Genomic DNA, 25242 nt, shown 5'->3' with positions numbered 1-25242 from the left:
TAAAATACATATTTGAGGGCTCGTTTTCCTAACATCACATTCTCTGGCTTTTTCCGCTTGACTCATACCTATACTAGATATTGCAAATAAGGGAAACCATGGGACCTATGTTTCTTTGGGCCTGGCTTACTTCACTTAATATAATTTTTTCCAAGCCTTTCCATTTCCTAACAAATGGGGAAATGTCATTCTTTCTGATGGAGGCATAGAATTCCATTGTGTATATATACCACATTTTCTTGATCCATTCATCTACTGAGGGGCATCTGGGTTGGTTCCATATCTTAGCTATGGTAAATAATGCTGCAATAAACATAGTTGTGCTGGTAGCTTTAGTGTGGTCTTTTTTGTAAACATTAGGGTAAATGCCCAAAAGTGGGATTGCTGGGTCATAGGGGAGTTCTATGTGAAGTCTTTTGAGGAACCTCCATACTGCTTTCCAAAGTGGTTGAACAAGTTTACATTCCCACCAACAATGAAGTAAGGTTCCTTTCTGTCCACATCCTCTCCAGCATCTGTTGTCGTTAGAGTTCTTGATTTTTGCTGTTCTAACTGGAGTGAGGTGATATCTCAATGTTGTTTTGATTTGCATTTCTTTTATGGCTAGGGATGTTGAACATTTCTTCATGTGTCTATTGGCCATCCTTCTTTCTTCTTCAGAGAAGCTTCTCTTTAAGTCTTTCGCCCACTTACTTATTGGGCAGTTGTTTCTTTGAGGATTTGTTGTTGGGTGGTTTAATTTTTTGAGTTCCAAGTATATTTTAGATATGAGACCCTTGTCCGTTGTATGGCTAGTAAAGATCTTCTCCCAATCCGGAACATTGCGGATTCTAGTGGCTCATGACTGCAATCTTACAAACTAAGGTGGCTGAGATCTGGAGAATCATGATTTAAAGCCAGCCTGGGCAGAAAAGTCTGTAAGACTGCATCTCCAATTAACCAGCACAAAGAAAGCTTAAGGTGTGGCTCAAGTTATAGCGTGCTGAGCAAACAAGCCAAGCAAAAGCACAAGGCCTTGACTTCAAGCCTTAGTGCCAGGGGAAAAAACAAAAAGGATGTAGTAGATTTCTCTGAATATTTGAAACAAAGCTATGGAATATCATTAGGAATATCAAAGCAACTGCCAAATTAGTTGATAAAACAATTTTGCTAATTTTTGTAAAATGTCTACATTGACTCATCTGTACAGATATATACTGTTAACTGAAATTACTTAAGCAGAGAGACTTGTGGGTAATAGCTAGGGTAGATTTAATGTTACCTTGAGATACCCCTGTATTAAAAAAATAAGATATGATTAACAGGTACTAATATAATTAGCACATAGACAAAGGAAAATAGTCTATCCAGATCTTTCACCTTACAAATTAGAGAAATGAAATTGAGAATTTAACTGACTTTCAGATGAGAATTCAACTCCGTAGAACCAAAGATGGAATTTGAATCAAGACTTTCCTTTTGTGGGAGATAAGACCTCATATGGTTATTGCTTTACTAGATTGGCCCTCCATGCATTAACTAATCAGAATTAAAAACCCACTTGTCAATAACAGTGCATCTTTGAAATAAAACAGAAACTGTTCTCCAATGACACAAACACTAGGAATTAAATATTAGGAGCCCAGATCTTGCTTTTCTTCATGCACTTTTTCTTTCTTCTTTTTTAAAATTCTTTTTTAAATGGTTACATGAAGGTCATGTTCAGACAAAAAGTACCTTTCTTTTTGAACATTTATGCATATTTTCATCAGAATTGGAATTAAATATTTCCTGTTTTCAAATTAGTTTTATTGTCATCTAGTAAGTGTGATAATCTTAGTATGAGTTAATTAAGAAATACCTTAATTAGCTGATGAATAATTGAATAAGTCTATGAGTAATTGAATAAATCTATAAAATTAAGAAGAGAAAGCTGGGCACTAGGGGCTCATACCTGATATCCCAGCTACTCAGGAGGCTGAGATCTGAGGATCACAGTTTGAAGCCAGCCCAGGCAGGAAAGTCTGTAAGACTCTTATCTCTAGTTCATCACTTGAAAGCCAGAAGTGGAGCTGTGGTTCAGGTGGTAGAGTGCTAGCCTTGAGCAAAACAAAAACAAAGAATCTCAGGGATAGTGCTCAGGCTATGAGATCAAGTCTCAGGATTAGAATGCATGTGCTCTCTCTCTCTCTCTCATACACACACATACACACACACACACACACACACACACACACACACACGAGGAGGAGAAGGAGGAGGAGGAAAAGGAAGGTAAGTAGGGCAGGCCTTTTATGTTGTTTGTTAACAGTCTTATTAATGCTCTGTTGTCAGATCTCTGTGGCTCAGCTCCTCCAACAAATGTGTGTACTGTGGTTATGTCGGTGAATCAACCTCACAAGACCCTTTCTCCATCTCTAACTTGACTTCTCTTTCTTTCACCTTCATGTAGACTTATTCCTTCCTTCCTTCTTGGCTACTCACAAAAGGCTACTCTAGATAGAGGCAGGTGTACATTATTGCCTGTTCCTCTTGCTGAGTGAGTACTTCATTGTACCCTTCAGGTCAGAGACATTTGAACGGATTCAATTTCGATGTTTCTTTTCTATCTGGGAAGGATCTGACCTCACTGAGTTTGAGGAAGCTCATTGTAAGAGACAGAGAAAGGAGAAACTCGGACAAACAGGGAGATCTGAGATCAGTACTGGTGTCATCTTCCTTAGTTATCATGTTTACTGCCATAGCCACCCTTATCAGCTAGTCAGTATCATCTTCATAGTGACCATGTACTGGGCATTGACCAGAAGCCAGGTACTAGGGTGGATATTATGCATTATGAGGGAAAGGATTTGGTTGTCATTCTAGTTTGCATATGAAAAGATTAAAGCCAATGAGACAAGGTATAGGAGACTTGCAGAAGGTCACCTTGGCTAAGGATAACCCTCCTTGTTTCAGAGAGAAATTGTCTTTCTTTTTTTCTAGATTCAATATTGGGGTAGAAAAATAGGCTGAGAGAGTGTAATAAGAGAGTGGTAGAAGAAGTAGAACCCTCTAGTGCTTCTTTTTTCCCTCGGATGTATTCAGCTTATTAGTTTATACAGGAACTCTCTGACTTTCTGAAAAACATCTATTGATTTCCTTGTGTGGGAAGATTTACAGAGACAACTTGTCGCCGCCGATGTCTTTGAAACATCCCCGCTTTGCCGTGGTCAGGAAGGAGGCAGTGAGAGGAAGGCCAAGAAATGTCATCATTTGGCCTCATTTGTGAAATGGATGGCTGTGTTCCTGGCATTCGGAACGATTCCCCACAGCCATTTGAAAGATGAAAGGACGCATCTTGAAACAGGTTTGCTGGAAGATCATCACCCAAGCATCTAACACGTTAGTTCAGATAGTCAAGAGCACAGAGCTACCAGAAGCTCCAAACTGAAGAGATTCTAATTAGAATTTTAACAGCATAAAGGGAAGTTGTCTTTGTAACATGCTTTGGGTTTACCTCTTTCTCCAGGATGAGGAGAGGTTATCACTTCAAAGCTACGTTGGGATCAGGGTGTTCTCACTTTACCTGGTCTTGGCTTGAGATCAGGGTGTTTTCTGCTGGATTCTGTAGTCAAAATTCTTTTTTTTTTTTTAACAGCTTGGGGCTGATTTAAGTATAAATAGTAAGTTTCCTCCACCTCAGGTGCTTATTAAAATGTCATTCAGCAATTAGCTGAATGGAAAAGGAAAAAAGAACACAGTGCACCATTACTCTGTCTCAAAGTTTGCTCAATACCTAAGTGGTGAATCTCAGTCTGTTCATTGAGTAATTATGGCATAAATATAGAAAGAGCAAGTGCTGCTCTTTGGTCTTATCTAGAGGGGAATAACCTGAACTTAAGGTGGTAGAAGTTTTGGAAATGGTAAGGGGTCAGTTCCCTAAGGGACCTCAGCTTTGGGGTAAGATATCAGGAAACGGCGCAATTATGTTGAGATGTGGCTATTTCATACAGCATTTCTATCAGCATTTATATTTCATACAGCATTTCTATCAGCATTTATATCCCATATGATCTTGAAAGTTGGATACTAAGGGTTATATTTAACAACAAAAGCCTCATTTCCTCAAAATCCAGATTGTAATTATATATATATATATATATATATATATATATATATATACACATACATACATATATATATATACACATATATACATATATATATAAATTGTATACAGGTGGATATATCGATATAGCTAGATACCATAAATGGATTTCTCTACTTGCTGACTTGCTATTCTCAATTCAGAACTTACAACCTCCCCCCCCCATCACCGTGAATTTGGGGCTAATATCTAAAATCATCACACTAGAGGGTTAAATCCTTAGGGCAAATTTTAAAGCGTTTAATTTCTACCAGAGATGAAACTCTGCTTCATCTCTGGAAGCTGCCCTGACATGCTTGGCTTTGGGAACATAGCTGTTGAGCCATCCTTTGGGCATGGAAAAAGTACAAAAATCAGGAATCTCCCTTCCTCGCTTTCATCATTGCATCCCTACCATGCAGCAATAAATAATGAACTTTGGATGCTCAATACAGTGATTTCCCCCATACTATTTGGTTCTGAATTAATACTAGACAGAGGGAGAAGTATAATACCAAAATATGTGCTGGGTTACTTAAAAAGAGATTTTGAACACTTTAGATTGTTTCATTAATTGTTCTAGATAACTACTGCAACTGCCTATTTCCTTTCAAATGTATATTCTACTGGCTTACATCTTGACAACTCTTTACAGAATTCTGGAGTAAGGATCTTAAAAAAATATATATATATATAATTGGGCTGGGAAAGTGGCTTAATGGTAGAGTGCTTGCCTTGCATGCATGAGGCCCCGGGTTCGATTCCTCAGCACCACATAAGCAAAAAGAAAAAAAACCTGGAAGTGGCACTGTGGCTCAAGTGGTAGAGCACTAGCCTTGAGCTGAAGAGCTGAGGGACAGTGGCCCCACAACCGGACCAAAAATATATATATATATAATCCAATATCTAGAATGGTGGACTAAAGACCTCTGAAACTTCATTCTTTCACTTAAAAAACTGAGGTAAGAAAAGAAGAAAAGAAAAAACACAAAAGGAAAAAAATCAACCTTTGACAAAAATCTGGAATTTTTATTCAATAAATATGGCTGAAACTTGGTGAAAATGCTAAATTTAAAGCATTTGAAAGCTTGCCATAATTCACCTACTTTTCTAGTTCTGGTCAGCCTTGTAGTCAAGATAGCTGCCTTGTGTCTTAGAGTCACCGGAGGAGAAAACAGGGTTTTTGGTTGCATCAAAAGCCAGTCCCAAACAGACACTGGTGACTCACACCTGTAATCCCAGCTATCAGTAGGTACAGATCTCAGGATCATGGATCCAAGCCAGCCCAGACAGGAAAGTCTGTAAAACCCTCATCTCCAATTAACTCCCCCAAAAGCCAGAAGTGGGGCTGTGGCTCAAGTGGTAGACTGATAGCCTTGAGCACAAAAGCTCAGGGACAACACTCCAGACCCTAAATTCAAGCCCTAAGACCAGTACAAGAAGAAAAAAAGCCAGTCCTCTCAAAACTTTCATGATTTCCTTTGCCTGGAAGCTGGCCAAAAAGTTTCTCTCACAAAGTTTCTCATTTGACATGATTCCAAGCTCACTGTGTCCATAGTATTATCCCCAGAGCATAGTTGCTAGAAATAATTTGTGGCAATTGTTTTAACGTTACAGTCTTTGAAGCACCACTGGTATGTGTGTTTGGGGGTGGGAGAGGATGTTGTAAGAAGTTGACCAAAGAGCAAAAAGGTAAAGCAGAACCAAAAAATAAGCAAACAAAAAATAAAAACTGTGACCCCCACCCCACCCCCAATACCCCAATACCTTTGAAAGGCTGAGAGCCATTTCTGGACTCTAGAAAGACACAGGAATTGTATATAAAATGGTAATGAATCCACAAAAACTATTTTAGTTAATAAATCAGTTCAACTGAGTTGAGAGATACAAGATCAGTGCACAAAATTCAATGATACTTCCCTGTATTAGCATTGGATATGTTAAAGGTGAAATTAAGAAAGTCGTTCTGTCTAGGATAACATCAAAAAGAATAAAATATGTAGAGATAAACTTAACAAAAGAACTATGAGAAGTGTCACTGAAACTTCATTGATTGGAGCTAAAAACTGTCTGAGAAAGTAGAAAATGTTCACATCTATGAATTGAGAGACATAATAATAAAATGTCACTGTTCCTGAGTTGACATACAGATTTAGCACAGTCTCTTTAAAATCCAAGCTGTCTTTTTGTTGCTGTTGTTGCAGAAATGGAAAAGCTAGTCCTGAAATTCATATGAAAATGCAGAGGACTCAGAAAGGTCAAAACAATCTTGAAAATGGAGAACAAAGTTGGATAGCTCACATTTTGTGATTTAAAATCTTACTACAAATCTATAGGAATCCAAGTGATATGATAATAGCATAAAGACAGATAAGTAAGTCCGTGGAATAGAAGCAAATGTTTAAAAGACAAGCCTGACAGTTATGATTAATTGATTTGTTACACCAGTTCCAAGACAATTAAAAAAGGAGCACATAATCTTTCAACCAATGATGCTGGAATGAGTAGATGTTCACCTGTCACAGAATAAAGTCATGAAAAATGAATACTCAGAACACAGGCCCAAATACAAGTACTAACATTTATTTTTTGTGTGCTATTTGAACAGAGGTAGTGTCTTAGAACTACTGCCAAAAGCAAAGAGTAACCCCAAATAGGATTGATCAGATATCATCAGAATTATGTTTTTGTGTTTCAAAAGACACTATCAATAAAGTTAAAATGAAGCAGATAATGGAGAGAGAATATGGGGAGAATATATTTTCAAATATATCTAGTAAATATCTAATGTATTTTTTTTTTGGTGGGACTGGGATTTGAACTCAGGGGCATTGTACCTGTTAAGCAGATGCTCTACCACTTGTACCACTCCACCAGCCTTCTAGAATGATTCATGTGGTGATGATATGTTCTGGAACTAGATAGTGGTGATGGTTACATAGCTCCGTGGATATGCTACAAACACTGCATACTGACCTTTACAGGGATGGCTCTTGTGGTATATTGAGTTAATATCTCACTAGAACTGTTATTATAGGGGAAAAGAATGTAGGCATTTCCCAGCTGTTCTCGGTCTTTGTTGTCAAGACTTCTGTGGAAGACAGAACTCAGAATTTTCCTCTCTCTCTCTCTCTCTCTCTCTCTCTCTCTCTCTCTCTCTCTCTCTCGCTCTCTCTCGCTCTCTCTCGCTCGCCAGTCCTGGGTTTGAACTCTGGGCCTGAGTGCTGGCTAGTACCCCACCACTTGAACCACAGTGCCACTTCTGGCTTTTTTGGAGTCATTTATTGGAGAGAACAGTCTTGCCCACTTTCCTAACCAGATTGGCTTTGAACCACATTGCCTCCTGAGTAGCAAGGATTATAGGCATAAACTACTGGAGCCTTGCTTCAGTACTTTCCGTTTTACAAAGATTCAAACCAGTCCCAGCGCCATTAGCTCCTGCTTCTAATCCTACTTACTCAGGAGGCTGAAATCAGAGGATCATGTTTCAAAGCCAGCTCAGGCAGGAAAGTCCATTTGACTCTTATCTCCAGTTAACCACCAGACACCTGGAAGTGGAGCTGTAGCTCAAGTGATAGACTATCAGCCTTAAGCATAAAAGCTAAAAGTCCTAAGTCCAGTATTGGCAAAAAGACCCAAACCATTTTTGTGGCACAGCAAACATTTATGCAGGATGCAATCACACACATCCCTAAACAGATTAATAAAAACACAAACAGATTTCTATGTATATAGCATATACAAATAGAATTCTCTCAGCTGGACAGACAGACAGACCAACAGACAGATAAAATGTTCTTGTCTTTGTATACGAGGCTTGAAAGAGTCAAAGAGATAAGGCAGAGAGATAATACAGACCTAAAGGTTTTTCTCTGGCTTAGTGATGGTACAGAGGTGGGTTTTGGGGTTTTCTTTTTGTTTTTTGTTTTTTTAGATTCCTAACTCTCCTGCCTGCCTCTCCCAACTGATTGTCTTCAATAGATAATGGTTTGTCTGCCAAGAACTGCTAATTATTTCAGACTGTGAGATCTTTCTGTGATAGAATGCCAGGATCTCTCAATGTTTAAGCAGTTTTCCCCTAAATTGGTGAATGATTAAAAGGAGGTAGAAAAATCCAGACTTTTCTATCTAATCTCATAATAAAAGATGATGATGAGTTGGGCCTTTTGGCAACTGAATGACTTTGGACTTCAAGTGTCCAGTTGTAATTTGCTGTGGTCATTATTCCCTGGTCTGTTACGATCCAGATGAATGTATTTATTTAATTCTCACATTTTATTCTAACCATATATTAATATTATGTTCCCATTGTTTAGGCCTCAGAGGAACACATTATGGGAAAATCAACCCCAGTGTGGTGGCTAACTCATGTAATCCCAGCTACTTGGCTGGCAGAGATTGGAAGAATTGCAATTTGAAGCCAGCCCAGTCACAAAAAGTTAGCAAGACAATATCTCAACCAAAAACACAGAGGTAATGGTACACATCAGTGATCTAAGCTATGTAGGAGGTAAAAACAGGATCCACAGTATCTGTGGGTAAAAATGTAAGACCTTGATTTAAAAAAGGTATAAAGTTCTGGGGCATAGCTCAAGTGGTAGGATGCCTTCCTAGAAAGTATGAGGTCCTGAGTTCAAAGCCTGGTATGACTAAGAATAATCACTTATGGTGAGAAGACATCCTGCTTTTAATTGCCATTAGAAATATCCAGGTCTATCATAAAAAATAAAGTGGTGGCTGGGTGCTGGTGGCTCATACCTATAATTATAGCTACTCAGAAGGCTGAGATCTGATGATCACAGTTCAAAGCCAGCCTGGACAGTAAAGTCCATGAGACTCTTATTTCCAGTTAACCAACAAAAAGCCTGAAGCTGTGGTTCAAGTGGTAGAGCTCCAGGATTGAGTGGAAAAGCCAAGGGAGAGTGTCAGGCCCGGAGTTCAGGCCCCATACCAGCACACACATACACACATACACACACACTCTCTCACATACACACATACAAATTAATTAATTAATTAAAATAAAAAGAAGTGGTATGTAAGAAATTTAACAATTTGCACTTCAAGATTCCAGTTCCTATACATAAATATTTAGGTTTTGCCTTTTGCTCTCTTAACATATTGCTCTCTTAACTAACATAATACACCTGAGGAAGTCTAAATACATTATAAATTAAATATAAATTAAATATTCCATAGAACAGATTAAAGGCATTGTTCACTTTATGGATTGACAAGATATTTCAGGTCACATGGAACTCTTTCCCCTGGTGAGCATCTTGGCTACTTTACAATTCTTCTTTGGACATATTTATCTTTGGTTTGTCACAAGAGGACAAAAAGGAAGGCTTTGAACTGTCATCTGCAAACTGAATTATCTGATATCATGTATACATCTGAAAGAATCTGGGGGGAGAACTTGTTTGTTTAGATCTGATTTATAAGGTGAAATTCCCTCGTGGATATGAATATGGTAATCTTGAAGAGTAATTTAGATCGTGACTGTCTCCTAGTGACTCTGTTTTTGCTAAAGAATGCATATAAATTACAGACTGAAGGAACCATATCTTTCAAATATTGTATGTATGTTGGCAACCAGAGCTGTTGAGCATCAGCCTAAACAACTGAAAGATGTGAAGATATTTCCAAAGAAGTTGGAAAAGTATTGTTCCATTCCTGCTCAGTTGAGATGAATTCACTCAAAACAAATAAATAAATTCGTAGGAAATTTTTATCAGCTTAATTCTTGAAGAGTTACAGCCAAAATGGAAATAGGTTTTCAGACTGTGGTGAATCGTCTTCATCACTTAAAGTTTCAGAGCTCAAACATAGGAATTTCAGGGTAACAGATCCTAGAGTATGTGCATGCCTGAGCACACTCCATCCTGTCCCATTCAAGGTGGAAATCAGTTATGGAACAGGACCAACTTTCCTCACTAAACTCTTAAATAAAGTGTGGCAGTGACCTCCAAGATGCCCTTCAATGACCTTAGCTTCCCAGCGTAGCCCTGCCTTTGTGTATTTCCATCACATGTATTTTGACCAATAGGTATATTTTGACCAATAGGATAATATACTGTTCCCTTTGGATTGCTTCTAGAGGAATCCAGCCTCCATGTCATGAAGACCCTCAAACCAACTTATAGACAAGCCCATGGTAAGGTCTAGTGGTAGCAGTGGTACTAGCTTGCCAGGCCTCTGAGTCAGCCATCTTGAAAGTAGATCCTTCCCAAATGCCTTCAGTTGACTTCCTGAGAAGCCCTGAGCCAGAATCATCCAAACATGTAGCTCCTATTTTCCTAACCTTCTAAAAGAGACTAAGTACTTTCTGTTGTTTGAAGAGAAATAGTATATAATGTTTGAAAGGTAAGCCCAGGAAGCTTCAGTGAGGGAAGGAGGTGAATGACTTGTGGAAGAGAAGTCCCTGGAAAGCATGTTTGAGTGAATCACTGTGCCCACATGGGCCCAATCCTTTTGGCAAGCCTTTGGGGCTTGAATTGGATGCACCTGAGAACTGTCTCATTGGGAAGGAGGAATCACATGAGTTCTTCACCCCAGTGGCTCTCATTTCTGGTTGGCTAAAGGTTTCCTGTGGAATTATTAACTCCTCAATAGTCAACAGCTTCCTTATCCTTGGGTTCCCATAGCACTGGATACAGTCCTCAGCTGAGGAAGCGGAAGGCTCTGCAGGTGGCTGAGTTGGGGAGCTGCCAAGATGTAAAAGAACGGTCCACGGAGCCCGGAGTGAACTCCAGGGTGGACAGAGTGAATAATAGGAGGATTATGAGCTGGATGTTGATAATATCTAGCACAGTTTCACAGCCTTTGCCGCGATCATACTCACAGCATCTACTCCTAGTCAATTAGAGCCAGGGTTTGAGATGAAACCCACTTGTCTTCTCTGGCTGGAATGCATTCCCATTCTTTGTTCTGTCCCCTCCACTCAACACCACTTTCCACCTGGTGAATTCTTAATGCACAGAGGGCAAAGGTTAGCTATCCAGTGACCCATCCCTAATAGTGCCCCTCCTTTGCCTGGTGCAGCTTGTCTGCCTTTCTTTTCTAACCCCAGCTTTCTATGGTTACATGGACTTGAATCATGTCTTTATGTATTTGTATGCCTAATTCAATTGAATCGAATTTTCTTCTCGTTTTTGTACTTCTCATACATACCTTGAGTCCCAGTATATACTTTGGCATGGGTTAAGTATTTAAAGAGTAAAATCAAGGAGTTTCATGGTGATATACAACACCCATAGTGTTTTATGCTATTCTCGGTTTATTTTTCCTACTGAGGTACTCGCAGATAGATCTTTTATTATGGGCAAAGGAAAATATTCACATACAGTTCCATTACAACAATTTCTCTATAGAGAAGAAGGAAGGTAATGAATATACAGACTCTGCCAAACTCCCTGGGTTTGGGAACATAGAATGTTAGGCCTCAGACTTCTCAGTTCCTGAATTCCCTTGTGTTCTTCTCTGTCTGTTGCATCCTGCTATCTTGGTAGAGAAGCCATACTTTAGGAGCTGACCTTTCTACAGCAAACAAACACAATGGATGCACAGCCCTGGGAAGTATCACCGTTCCCATGGAGATGTACATCTTATCATTAAAGTTTAAAGCAGAGTATTTAGATGGGAAGGAGGAAAATGGACAGCCCTATTTCAAAGCTAGCATTGTTCCTAAAAGTGCCATCCCTGAACATTCCCAGATGTCATTTTCTCAACCTGGATTGACCCTGGGCCCTTACCCATGGTTCACTGGGCTCTATGGGGATTTCATCCACATGGATTAAGTCTTCTTTTCCCTCAGGGGAGGACAAGCAAAGGGAAGTGCTTCATTTGGGCTCAAATTGGTTTGTTTATACTTGGTAGAGCCACTCCCATGCTTATGTTTAGGGCCTCAAACAGTTGCTGGACCTGGTGAGTCCTTTTCTGTCAGATGCCAAGAGTTAAGTGGATTTTCCAGCCGGTATTATGGAAGGTGTTAACAGATGTTGATGTCAACTTTGTCATTAGCATGCCTTTCCAAAGCCACCTGATGTCCCTGGGTTAGGGCTTTTCTTTCAGCCTTTTCTCATTACATTTTAGGTCTGTTTTGTGAAATCAACCTTTGAAGAAACTTGAGAGCTATTTTGGAAACCTAAGGAGTAAGAAATGTCTGCAGCTCTGAAATACGTCTTTCACCTTATTCCCCATAGTATGGGCCAGCAGAGGCAATGGCAGATGCAAAGTACTTTTCTGTGCTCTAAAAGTATAATATTCCTTTAAAAATTGGTCATTAATTCTACTATAATTATGAACACTCACAACATTTTCCACTGTGGTGGCTGTAAAAATCCTTAAAACTTGATGTTAAAATATTTATATCCTGCTTGGAACTTTAGGATTCTTTTATTTATCCAAAAGATGGATACTCTTATAAAACACACAAATATTCTTTATATCCTCTAGTTGTCTGTAGTGGAGACAAAGAAAGTCAGGCTTAGAATTTGCATATTTGCAAGTAGTTTGGACTCCATCGGGCTGTAAGTAAAACATGGAACTCAATTCAGTGGATTTCATTTCATTTCAGTTTTAACTCATGCAACCCAGGTTGGTTGGGGCTTGGTCTTGTTCAGAGTACAAGCAATAGACAAGTATTTACTGCAAGGGAAATGAGTGTCATGCTATTTCTAAGGATGTCCAGGTACACACAGTCCCATTTTCTACCAGTTAGGAAATGACCTATTACAGACATGAAATGTCAAGGATATGTCTTGCATTTCCTGGTCAGAAATCACTTCCTGTTCCTTGGAGAACAAACTAATTCTTAGTCACCCCACCCCTTCATGAGGACATTCAACTTTAAGCTCATAGAGGTGGCCTTAAGATTCAAGCTGAGCCCATTTTAGGCTCATGTTTCTCCTAAACAAAGCGATTGGTTCAGAGATGGGCACCTATCCTAAATCAAGCCAATCAAAGCCTTCCTGAAATTATCAGGTAACAATTGTACTTGTCTTCCAAGTCTGGGACATCAAAAAACAAACTAAGAGTTGTCAATGGCTACTTTGGCCACTGCATTGAAAAGCAATTTAGATGATAGTTGATCCCAGAACTGGAGAGAAAGAGGTAGTTGTTTGGGGATCTAGCCATTGGGAGAACAATTGATCTTGGCCTTTCATGTTACACACACCCATAAGACACTTCTGTGGTCATTGGGTAAACTTCAGAAGTGAGAATCTGAATGGACATGGAACCTTTACAGAGGAGGACCTTTACAGAGTGAAACCCCGGCAGATATGATAAAGTACTGGGCGCCGGGTGGGAGGGTCTCTTGTGACACACTGTCTTCTGCCTATCACACCTTTGACTTTGACTTGAACACCTAGCTTTCTGGAATGGAGTTTCCTCCTTTCTTGGGATGAAAGGAAGGAGCAAGAATGAATGGGCCTTATCCCTACTCTCTAGTGACTCAGGAACTGGGTCAAATCTCATCCAGGGCCAGTGCCTCTGAATGGTGGGCTGTGGTTACTTTGATGGTAGACCTAGTTTGGTAAAGTTTCAGTGTCCAGAAGAGCCTTAAGGTGTGGAGGAAGAATTAAGGCTATAGGAAACAAAGGACATCAATTCCCCACAGTTGGGGCTTCTCTCCCACAGTCCTTTCCTAGTTAAATCTGCAAGTAATCTTTTACCTACTTCATGTTGAAGATTTCAGTTGGAAACAAGCAGAAAGGAGTTGTGTTTTTTTCTCTTAAATGTGTTTGAAATCACGTAGGTGGTCTCTAAGCTTCTTTCCAGCTTGTTACTTAGACATGGTCAAGATAGTAATCTCTTCAAGAAGGTCATATTCAAGGGCACAGAGCCTGTCAGCACCTCAGCTGGGTTCAGCTTCTTGATATGTGCCTTCAGGTTGTATGAGTACCTTAATCTAATAGTTTGGCATTCCCCTTTTCCCAAGGGCTGTTTGTTTTTGGCAGTATCAAGGATATTTATATCCTGGCTTTCTTTCCGAAAAGGACTATGAGCTGTCTAGCTTCTTGTATTGCTATTATTTCTTTTATTCTTTTTCTTTTTTGCCACTCCTGGGGCTTGAACTCAGGGCCTGGGCACTATTCCTGAGCTTCTTTTGCTCAATGTTAGCATTCTACCACTTGAGCCACAGCGCTACTTCTGCTTTTTCTGTTGATGATGTACTGAGGAATCAAACCCAGGGCTTCATGCATGCTAGGCAAGCACTCTACCACTAAGTCACCTTCCCAACCTGCTTTTTTTTTTTTAAGTGAATGGTTTAAATGTTGTTTTTTTCTAATTACATAGATATTACTTGTGGCAGAGATTTTTTTGTTTAAATCAGAGAACTAAGGATCTTTCTTCCATAGTCCTCTTATTCAAGCAGAACCTCTCTGCTAAAATATCCCTGATAAGCTATCTTCTGTGGTTTGGATAAGTAACCCTCAAAAAGGCCTATGTGATTAAAAAGAAAAACTTGACCATCAGTTCGTGGTGTTATTTGGTTCAATTAATAAATGTTTGAGCCAACAGCTAAGCTTCAGTCCCTCTGAGTATTGTGCTCAGCAATAGATGCAGTATATAGTATACAGTATACTGTGGCTAACTCTGCCATATCAAAGAATTACTATTATCTATGTGCCCTGCTCTCTGCCAGGTGCTGTGCTGAGTCCTGGGTGCTTGGTCACACACTGGACCCAGTGTGTGGTTGAGGGCCATGCAGAGTTAGGGAGGCTTCATCATGTGTCACGCTCCAAACGAGAGATGGAACCTTCTAGAAATTAAGGTAATTTGCTCACCAGCTAGGTATCCCAACTGGGATATGAATTGAATCCAGGTGTTTCTGAAGTTAAGCTACTGTTCTCCCCTTTATCCGAGTCCATGGGGGCTGCTGTAACAAAATGCCATAAATTGTGTGAGCTTTAAAGAGCCTCATGATTCTCTCCGTTCAGGAAGCTGGCTAGACACGATCATAGCAGATGTGGTGTCTGGTGAGGGGAGGCTCGCTTTCTCCTTCATAGACGGCAGCTTCTGGAGATGTCTGCACTTAATGACAAAGGACAAAGCAGCTCTCTGGAGCCTCTTCTGTGTTGTTGCTGGTCCCTTTCACTTCTGACTACTACCATCTTGAGGATTAGATTTCAGTGTAAATTTGGGGGAGGCACCAGCATTCACACCATCGCATCCTTGTGATGGTTGCCTGACCTGTTCACTCAGGCCTGTATGTAAATACCTTGTTGATTTTCATCAGTGAAAATAACTTCAAAATTCCAACTCCAGCAACATAAAGAACTTCAAAAAGCCTGTATTCTCCCAATCAATCCATTTAGCCAGAGCAAAGCACTACATCCATGCATAGTTCAAATACAATGAAAGATAAAGGGTCAAGCTGTTTTGACATGGAAGGGTATTTGCTGTGACTCGACTTTAGAGGAGGTGGCCCAGCCCCTGGGAGAATGGGGCATCTTTCTGACACAGACCAGAGGGCTACTTCCTTTCATTTCCCAGAAGAGGCCATGAAGGAATTCTATTTTAAAGACCAAGTCTGCCTGGTATCCGGAAATGGCAACTACATTCTCCTTGGTGAATTTAGATTCACTGTTTAGTGAGGAAATGAAGGATTTCCAATGGGTGTAATTAGTAGTTGAGCAGTGCTGTACAGGAAGAGAATCACCAAGGAAGGACCCATAGGGATGTGGCATTGCGTCAGCTCTGCTGAGAAAGTCTCAGGAGACAAAAGCACTGAGCTCAGCACTCACCAACATGCTCCTCCCAAAGCAAGGACGATGCATGACCTCTGCCAAGGGCTCCAGATGCGTAACAGCATTCCAGTGTCACAAACCCTTAAAGGTGAGGATCTAGCAGCAACAAGCCACAGGTTTCTTCTGCCTCCCTCTGAGGACTTATGTGTCCCTTCTCAAAGTTGTCTCAGAGTGGCTGCACATTCAGTGGGAGCACTTGACGTGAGAGTACTCACCCACTGTGAGCAGAAAGGGCCTGAGCTGGGGCAAGTGCCTGATGCCTAGTCAGATGAAGGACTTTGCTGCAGGCAGCTTTGCATGGTAAAAGTGGAATCAGAAGCGAATAGACACCAGACTCTGATATCTGATATCCATTCACCCTGTGTATTAAAGACCACCAACTTAAGCATTAGGGGCACCCGATGCTGTCTCCTGACGCATCTAGATGGAATCTATGGGAAACGCTATGCCTTTCATATAGCTTCCTAGTCCCTTCTGCATTTCTCCCTTTCCTCTTAAATCTACTCAGCCTTCGAAGTTTTGTCTTATGTGTGATCAGAACATGATAATCCCATTAGTGTGTGTGTGTGTTTGTGTGTGTGTATGTGTGCGTGTGCATGCGTGCACGCTGATACTGGGACATCATGAACTCAGTGGCCTTACGCTCATGCTTGGTTTTCTCACACAAAGCTGGTGCACTACCATTTGAAGCATACCCCTATGTCTGGCTTTTTGCTGATTCACTGGAGATAAGATTCTTACAGAGTATTCTTCCCTAAGGGACTCTTGCCAGTTCTTTTGTTGGTCAAGCTTTGCTTTGACTCCTTGAGTTTTAAATTTTGGGGCATCTTTAGGCATTATGTCAGTCTACTTCACATTTAACTGTGGTATGTGGGGAATTAGCAGGAACCAGAATTCCTAGATTTTGTCTGTTGGTCCAGAATCCTTTCCTCTACAAGGTCTCCTTCCTTGGCTGTTTACTGAGTTAAGGAGTCTGGGTATGATATATGATGAGCGAAGTTTCTAGGTAGAACATAACGGGAAGTGGTGCTGAGTGTGTCAGTCTCCACAGGCCTTCCCCCTGTCTGTACTTCTATTGCTCAGATCATTTGTGGTTGTATTCAGTGTTCTTAGTTTCTATTAAGGAGTTTTGATATCTTGAAAGTCACTTTCTACTATGATATCCTTTTACCAGATTTAGCTTCTGTCATTGAGTTGAGTCTTTGTCTTGGCTATTATCTTGCCTCTTTCTCTCTCCTTCCTTTTCCTCCCTCCCTCCCTCGTTTCTTCCTTCCTTCCTTCCCTCCCTTCATTTCTCTTTCTCTCTCCTTCCTACTTTCTTTTTTTTTTCTTTCTTCCCAGTGGTAAGGATTGAGCCCAGGGTTCATATATCCTAAGCAAGTGCTCTACCATTTGAGCTGTGCATCTGCTCTTGCATACACCATCTTAAAGTGAGTATTTTCTAGCGTATAGAACAGGCTAGAGCCTCCTGCTGAGGTTGGAGGGCATGCAGGGGGCCATGCAAAACATGTTAGCAGCATATCGCTGTGCTTCTTAACAGTGCACCTGCCAGGGGGCTCTTGCTGCTGCCTAATGTAACATGGGTGGGGCAAGTTTAGGGTCTCATTTCACAAATATCCCAGAGTTGCACCACAAATCTGATCTGTGTCATACTTTTGCTGTGAAGACGCTTCACCGCGTGCAGAAGCCTTCTCAGGACAACAGGTGGGTGTGTAAACTCCAGGTGGCAGACAGGTGTAATGAGAAAGGAATGCCGAGCCTTTGGTGGTCTCCGTGGTATGGAAATCACAGCCTTTTTTCTGTGAGCTGTCAAAGAGGTAATGGTGGTATTGTATCAAGCTTTCTAGCTTAAGAAAGCTCTGCTCTATACAGGATAGTATTATAGAGAAATTTACTGGGGCTTGCTCCCCAGGCCCTCTCACATCTCATTGTGATATTTATGAGAGAGAAAGAAGGGAACCCTCAAGAGTCTATAAAGGTTAGTTGATGATTGTGGTCTTCCCACTCTGGCCTCTCTGCTCTCAGGAAGCCGTCTGATGGTGGGCAGTGCCTATGAGACTAGCTGTGGCTAGATAGGATGCCACAGGGATTCAGCATTGGTTTACAATGCCATCCATACTTATCACTCCTATTGGGCAGACCTTACCCCTTGCCTTCCTACAGGAAAGCTCATTTCCTTTTGTCATGTTTCCCTTTAGCAGCACCACGACCCCGCTGCCCACTCCTGCTTGAGGTTAAGTGGTTTCTTTGCGGTGTCAGAGTCCTACACAAGTTCAATCATCCTTCTCAATTTCTTCTCTGATTAACAGAACACTGAACTGTATTTCCCTATTGTGATTTGTTTCTCCTTGAACTGTGATTCCCTCCTCTTGAAAACAGGAGCGGCTTTGCTTCTTCTGTTCTTTACCTTCCCAGGAAGTATAGAGAAATTGGAGAGATGATGGCTGGTGTGCAAGCTGCCCATGGCTTCATGGCTTCTCAGTGCAGTTTAGGTGACATCTAACCAGAGGCATGCGGACTCCATTGTCACTTTGATTTCCATCCTCTCACTTGTTATTGCATTTTCCCTTCATTGGTTGCAATCCTCCATGTGGTCCCTAATCCCTTCCAGGTGCTGAGCTTACAAAAGTATTCGTGTGGTTAACATGTTATATTAGAATGGCCTCTCTTAATCTGGAGTGAGTTTGGGGCTTGGTTGACATGTGTTTGGGCCAATTTTTGGGTCTTAACTCCAAAGCCATTTCCATTTTTGTAAATACTGCTAAAACTTATTTCTACCCTGGTATCCACATGATTAAGACATACTCTAATTCATAGCTTTAGTGTCTCTAAGTGTAAATGCAAAGTTCTTGGTAGCAATGCATTTTATTTGAAGTTGGGATAAGAAATGACTTTTATGTTTATAGCTGATAAAGGGATTTTTTTTTTCTTTTGGAAATGTCCATTTGCTGATAGAGCATTGGAAATCCTTTATAAGCTGCAAGCAAAATAACACACACTTAGTCTTGGCTGCTATTCCTGGAGCAGAGTAAGAGGAAATGCAACCAGAAAAGTCCTGTTCTGTCTGCAATGTTCAGTCTGGTGGCTACTCGCCACATGTGGCCTTCAAGCATTTGAAATGTGGCAAGAATGCTTGAGAAACTCAGGTTTTTATGTAAATCACCTCATGTGGTGAGGACTAATATTTGTGAGCAAGAGAAGGCTCATTATTAAGACTTCTGTTGACTTTGTGAGTTTTTTTTCCCCTCTTCCTCCTTGTATTTGAGACTGCCTGGAAAAATGGAAATCATCAGCAGTGACACTGAGGTTCAAAGTGGTACAGTGCTAGCCTTGAGCAAAAAGAGCACACAGGCCCTGAGTTTAAGCCCCATAACCAACAACAACAACAGCAAAGAAGATCAAGAAAGTAATTTGGGCAATGGAACAAGGCCACACTCCCTAGATGCACGCTTGAGTCTCTCTGTAAGAAACTGAATTATTGGATTCCTCACAATGGTGTAAACTACTGCAACCTGGTTGGCTTGCAACAGCAGAGATGTACTGTCTTATACTATGGGTTAGAAATCAAAGAGCAAGGTGTTTCCAAGGCCATACTCCTGGCGACCCCATACAGCAGAATTCTTCTTTGCCTCTTCCTGGCTCCTGGGATTTGTGGCACTTTTTGACAACTGTGGCTTATGGAGGCATTGCTCCCCTACTTGTGTATCCTGGCCCTGCCAGCTTCTCCCAGAGTGACTCTGTCTTCACATGGCTGCCTTCCAAGAGGCCCAGGCTTCACCCTGGATCGGGGCCCACCCTACTCTTGTGTTCTTGTGTAACTTGGTTCTAACCAGCTATTCTTGCAGTGATCCACGTACTGATGTCCTAGGGTTGGAACTTCAGCTTGTATTTTTGGGTAAGGACACAATTCAGCTACCAGGAGCCTCCTGCAATCTCGGGTAATTTCTCCCTGTGATTTTCTAAAAGCAGATTAGAATGATGGAAAGAAAAGTGCCCTGGGAATCAGGAGCCCTGAGTGGAGGCCAGTGAGTTTGTTAAGCCCTCCATTCTTGTTTCTTATCTGTGAAATGGGGTTCACAAGAGCACTACTCTCTCCCTTTTCACCTCCTTTTCTGACAGGTCTTGCTGCGAGCTAAAGAATGGAGTCTGTGGCCCATATAAAGCCACAGCCTCAACAGGTTATGATGAATGCCAGGGCTCTCTCTTTCACATCCTTTGTCCTCACAGAGGATACCAATACACAGCCTTTCTGGTAAGTTCAGAAAATGGGGGAGGTGGTAGCGTCAGCCAGCATGCCTTGTACCCATTGGTTTTTGGACTCTTGAGGTTAGGCTGGTGTTGGAGGACAGGTGCTATTAGTGGAAGGGAAGGAAGTGGCAAGGAAAGTGGCTGGGCCTGACACCATGGAGAGACTGACAAGATACAGGATGCCCCTGTCTGGGCCCAGCTCCACAGCCATGTGAGGCAGATGGACTAACTTCTCTCTCCATCCCAGTAGATTTCTCTGTTACTGATGAGCCCTTCTTCTGCCACCTGATTGATGCACAGCAAATACAAAGACCAAAGAGGGCTTTTAACTTTTGTTTTTGTTTGTTTCACCTGCAGTCATTCCCACCCTTTTCAGACTTGTGCATCACTTTGCAGACATGGCAGGAAAGTTCAACCTGTGCTCATATACACGTGGGCAACTTGATCTTGGCTTGGGAGTTAGGGAACAATGTCTTTGTTAGAGCAGCTCCTCTTCCCAGTGATTGAAGGCCAAACTTCAAGTGCCCTGTGCTGCTGGTTGTTCTTTTAGACATCTCTCATTCTTGCCATGAGTAGCAATGTGGGTCCTTCATTCTTCCTGCTACAAATCCACCTTCTGGTTGGGTCCCAGGCTTTCTGAGTCAGGACTCAAGCTTTTCTTTCTGTGTGTGTGTGTGTGTGTGTGTGTGTGTGTGTGACTTATGGCAGGATAGCACAGGTCATCAGAGGGTTAATGAAGAGTTTGGGACAGCACCAATTCTGCAGACTAACTTTGTCTCCAATAACATACAGCACCAAAACCCTTAATTTTACACAATTTCTCAGGTATTTGAAGGAAATAGGAGATGACACCTCTGATGTGTCTTAGCTACCGTGTTTAGACACTTAACCCGCCCAGGTGCTTGGAAGATAATTATTTACTTGCCCCATTCAAAGTTAGTTTTTAAAAGACGCTGACTTGGATGGGTTAGGAGCGATGGGTGACAATGTAGTCAGACACCTTGTATTCATATACTGTTTTGTAGAATGGGAACTTCTTTGTACAACTACTTAAAGATAATAAAAATGTAAAAAAAATTGAAAACAAAAAAAGACACTGACTTGCTCAGAATTTAGAAGTGGTTAGAAGAATGTGGTTTAGTAGTGAGTCTCTTTTAAATGGGCATTTCTTCACAGCTAATGCAACTTCCACGTTTTGTTTTTCTCATAGTGATTTTATTTAAAGTAGAGATTTATTGTTAAATACTCAGGGGAAATGTATCTTCTAATTATGATCATGCCAATTTCCTCTAATATGCACGATAACTTTACAAAGGAGCTTAATAAGTGTTTATTTCATAGTCCTGGATCACTGCTATTCTCAGATTCCAGGAAAATCCCTAAGTTTCTTTCTGACTTTTAAGAACACAGAGGCTGTCCATTCAGGCATGGCTTCAGAGACTTCACTGACCGAGATTGCTGCTCACCTCCAGCTATTACATCTATATTCTAAACAGCAGTAAAAAGAAAGGACTGGAAAATATTCTCCCCAAACCCTCACCTTTGGAACACTGCTTACGCTGGGGACTAAGCCTCCATATAGGAGCCTTAATGAGGAGATCTCTCATATTGAAATCAGAACACTGTGGAAGTCTGACTTACCTTCCAGTTCTTTGCTCACTCCACATGCCAGGTGTTGTTTCTGGGTCTCTGGCTGGTTCAGGTTCTATGATCGCATACTCACCTAACACCAGGTTCTTTTTCTACAATTGTTGTTTTCAGTTATGGATCCTTCTGGGTCTATCTGATGACCTTCTCTTATGATTTCAGCATAAGCTTCTTGAGGGTAGAATGTTTCACCTTGCCAAACCCAACTTTCCTGTCAAAGCTAGCTTAGGGTGGGTCCTAAGGAAATATATATTGAATGAATCAATCATCAGTCAGTAAATAGTCCAGCAGGAAACATTTAGTAGTTTGACTCAGGTGACAGATTACAAAGAATCAGTACATGCATGGAATACATGTGGGTGGTTTAGGAACAAAATAGAGAATAATTGTGTTTTACTGAAAGATTTCGTTTTCCCCCTTCTACATCTTCCTTCTATTATTTAAATGTCACTTAGTAGTAAATGCAGTCTTCAAATCAGTGAAAATGATTGTCTACTTACAAGAATCAACTTGTGTTCTGGTTAGTTCTACACTATTTTCTAATTGGCTACTTTGGTCTCCTTTGGATCTGATTATGCAGGTGATATGGGCAGGTGAAATGAGCAGGTGATAAGGGCAATAAGGACACTATCTCACACTTAGCTGTTAATTTGAATAGGACACCTTGCACTAACAAATCTCTTTTCTCATTGAAACAAAATCTGCTGTGGGACAGGTGGCACTCCAGTGCCACTTCTGGCATTTAGAGCCTCAGTGATCTAGGTCAACTCAGTCAGGTGACATTGATACTTCAATACCTGGCTTCCAGGAAATAGCATAAAATCTTTCTGGGTTTTTTTTTTGGGGGGGGGGACTGGGAAGGTAGCTCCGTGGTAGAGTGCTTGCCTTGCATGCATGGGGCCCTGGGTTTGATTCCTCAGTACCACATAAGCAGAAAAAGCCAGAAATGGCTATGGCTCCATGGTAGAGCACTTGCCTTGAACTGAAGAGCTGAGGGACAGCGCCCAGGCCCAGAGTTCAGGCCCTACAACTGACAAAACAACAACAACAACAACAACAAAATCTTTCTGTTTGGGAGAGCCCTGAGTTGTACCTGCTCATAGTGCATTAGTCAGGACTAGTAACTTGGACCCACCTATATATATATAGAGAGAGAGAGAACCTATGTGTTCTCTGAAAGTGTAAATGTGTCAGCTACAGAGAAACTTTAACCACAATACAGTGACAAAGATGACAACATGACATTCTGAGAAGCGTCTCCTTGAGAGCTGAAGTTTATCCCTCTTCACAAACAGATCATAATTGGCACATGATACTTAATCTCTAAACACCTTTCTCCTAAGAGAATAAAAAGACAGAAATAGAAACTAGCATTCCATCAGTGACAACTGTGAGCAGGCTGATGGGATTCTATTGAAGGAGAAAGAAATTTCAACTAGCTGCCCCTCAGAGACAGGTGGCACTTGGGACAAATAGAACTTCAGTAAGTGGAGAAAGTCATCAGAAGAGAAGACATGGAAGTTCAGAAAAAGAAACAAGAGCAATAGTCCTGAGACATCAACATGTCACCTGTGGAATGGTGCTGGGCTAATAGAAAAATGGAGGCAGAACTGGGAATTGTCAGGAAGGCAGGTCTTGAATATTAAGTGCCTAGAAAAAAAAAGATGACTTCACCACACTGGGGTTGTAGTTGTATCCTCCTAGGCCCTGAGTCCTACCTGGCTTTCCTGGGTTGCTCCTACCACCTTCAATCTTCTAAATCCCAAAGAAAGGAGAAGCCCTCATTTTTTTAAAACCTAATTTCCATCTCCAGAGAACAAAGAAAGCCTTTTTCCTCCACATTCCACACCCAAATCTACTCTGTAAAATTTGGATACCATCTTCCTATATTTTTTCCCAGACATTTTTCATCTAATCTTCTTGTGGCTCTCTGTGAGCTGAGGGGGGGGGGAGCTCTAGCTTGGTCTCCATCTCTCTCATCTATTTAAGGAAAAGAGGGTTGCGGGGAGATGTGTGATCTGTCTTTTCTTCTGTTGTGTTTCACATTTTCAGAGGAGCAAATGTCAGAGGACTTTGTTCCTCTTTTTTCTAAGTAGAATGTCCTTCTCATCTCTATGGAAACCTCCTGGAAGCACCTCCCGTGTTTTATAGTAGAAGTTGCTGCTGCTTTATGCTATAGGCATTGTTTTCCTGTTGGAAATGGGAAACATTCTCTTGGCTTGGACCAGTTTTCTTCAAGAGTGCTATCAAAGTCGAGTTTCTCAGGACATTCCAAGAAGGAGGGGAAGACTCACAATTTATGGGGAAACTGAAGTTGAGACATGGTTTGTTTTTAGACAGCACAGCTGGACGAAGTTCCTTCCCAGTTGGGTCTGAGGGAACTCTGGGAAAGAGCAGCGCCCTCTAGTGAAACATGGCAGCTGCCAATATTGCGTGTTCTGGCCTAATCTTTAAAAAAGAATGATGAGGAGCAGAAACAAAGAAAGCTATAGTGGAATGGAGTGGTGCATCCATCAAGAGTATTTGGATCTTTGTGCTTTCTTTGTGCATGCTGGAATAAATCAAGGTAAAAACTAATCCATCATGGCCACTCCAAGGAGCAGGTACCTGGCTTGGAAAATGACAAACAAGGGAAAGGACCTGAATCTGGAGGGAATTAATGGGTATGGGAGAGGGGGGAGGGGGAGTGTCTGGCAGCCAGGGAGCTTGTTGATATTACTCCAGTGGCCTGGGAATTTGAGTTAATGGGAGAAGGGGGAAGACTAGACCATAACAGGCTATGTGAGAGCAGTCTGAATTGATACTCAAGGGAGCAGAGGGCTTAGATGTCATTATGAAAGAAAAAAAAAACAACCTGTCTTGCAACAAAGATTGATGATAAGAGAAGAAAGAAAAAGGAAAGGTCTTTTGAAAGCACTTTTGGCCTTGATCAGAAAATACTTTATTTACTGTTTCACATGGTAAGATATGTAAAATGAGTGATATGGGTTGGAAACGTACGTGTGTGTGTGTGTGTGTGTGTGTGTGTGTGTGTAAAAGATTTGGCAGTCATCTGGGGCGAAGCATAGATTCTCCTTAACTATAGACCTAGCAGGCATGACAGTCTAGCAGTGAGAGATGAAGGAGAATTGGTCAATGGAGGTAAGGGAGAACCAACATCTGGCAGTTGAATGGCTGGTGGGTTTAGACTGCAGGAAGATGTGAAACCAGACCAAACAACATTGTAAGGAGGAAAATTTCTTGGTCAGCATTGAATTTCCTCAAAATAATAATTTCCATTTTTTTTCTGAGACATAACCAAGAATCTCTTACTTGAGTTAATCTTTCTGACAATGTATGAGTCAGATATGATTATATCTCCATGTTACAGTGGGCAGACTGAGCTGATCGGAATGGAACACGTTGAGAGTGGAGATCCCTGCAAAGTCAGACTGACTGGTGGCTTCCGGAGGGAAGGTACAGGTGGAAAAGTCAAGGTAGATGTGT

The sequence above is a fragment of the Dipodomys spectabilis genome, unplaced genomic scaffold (genome assembly GCF_019054845.1).
Source record: "Dipodomys spectabilis isolate Male_0828 unplaced genomic scaffold, ASM1905484v1 ptg000054l, whole genome shotgun sequence".
Lineage (NCBI taxonomy): Eukaryota > Metazoa > Chordata > Mammalia > Rodentia > Heteromyidae > Dipodomys > Dipodomys spectabilis.
This window is presented reverse-complemented; position numbering follows the sequence as displayed.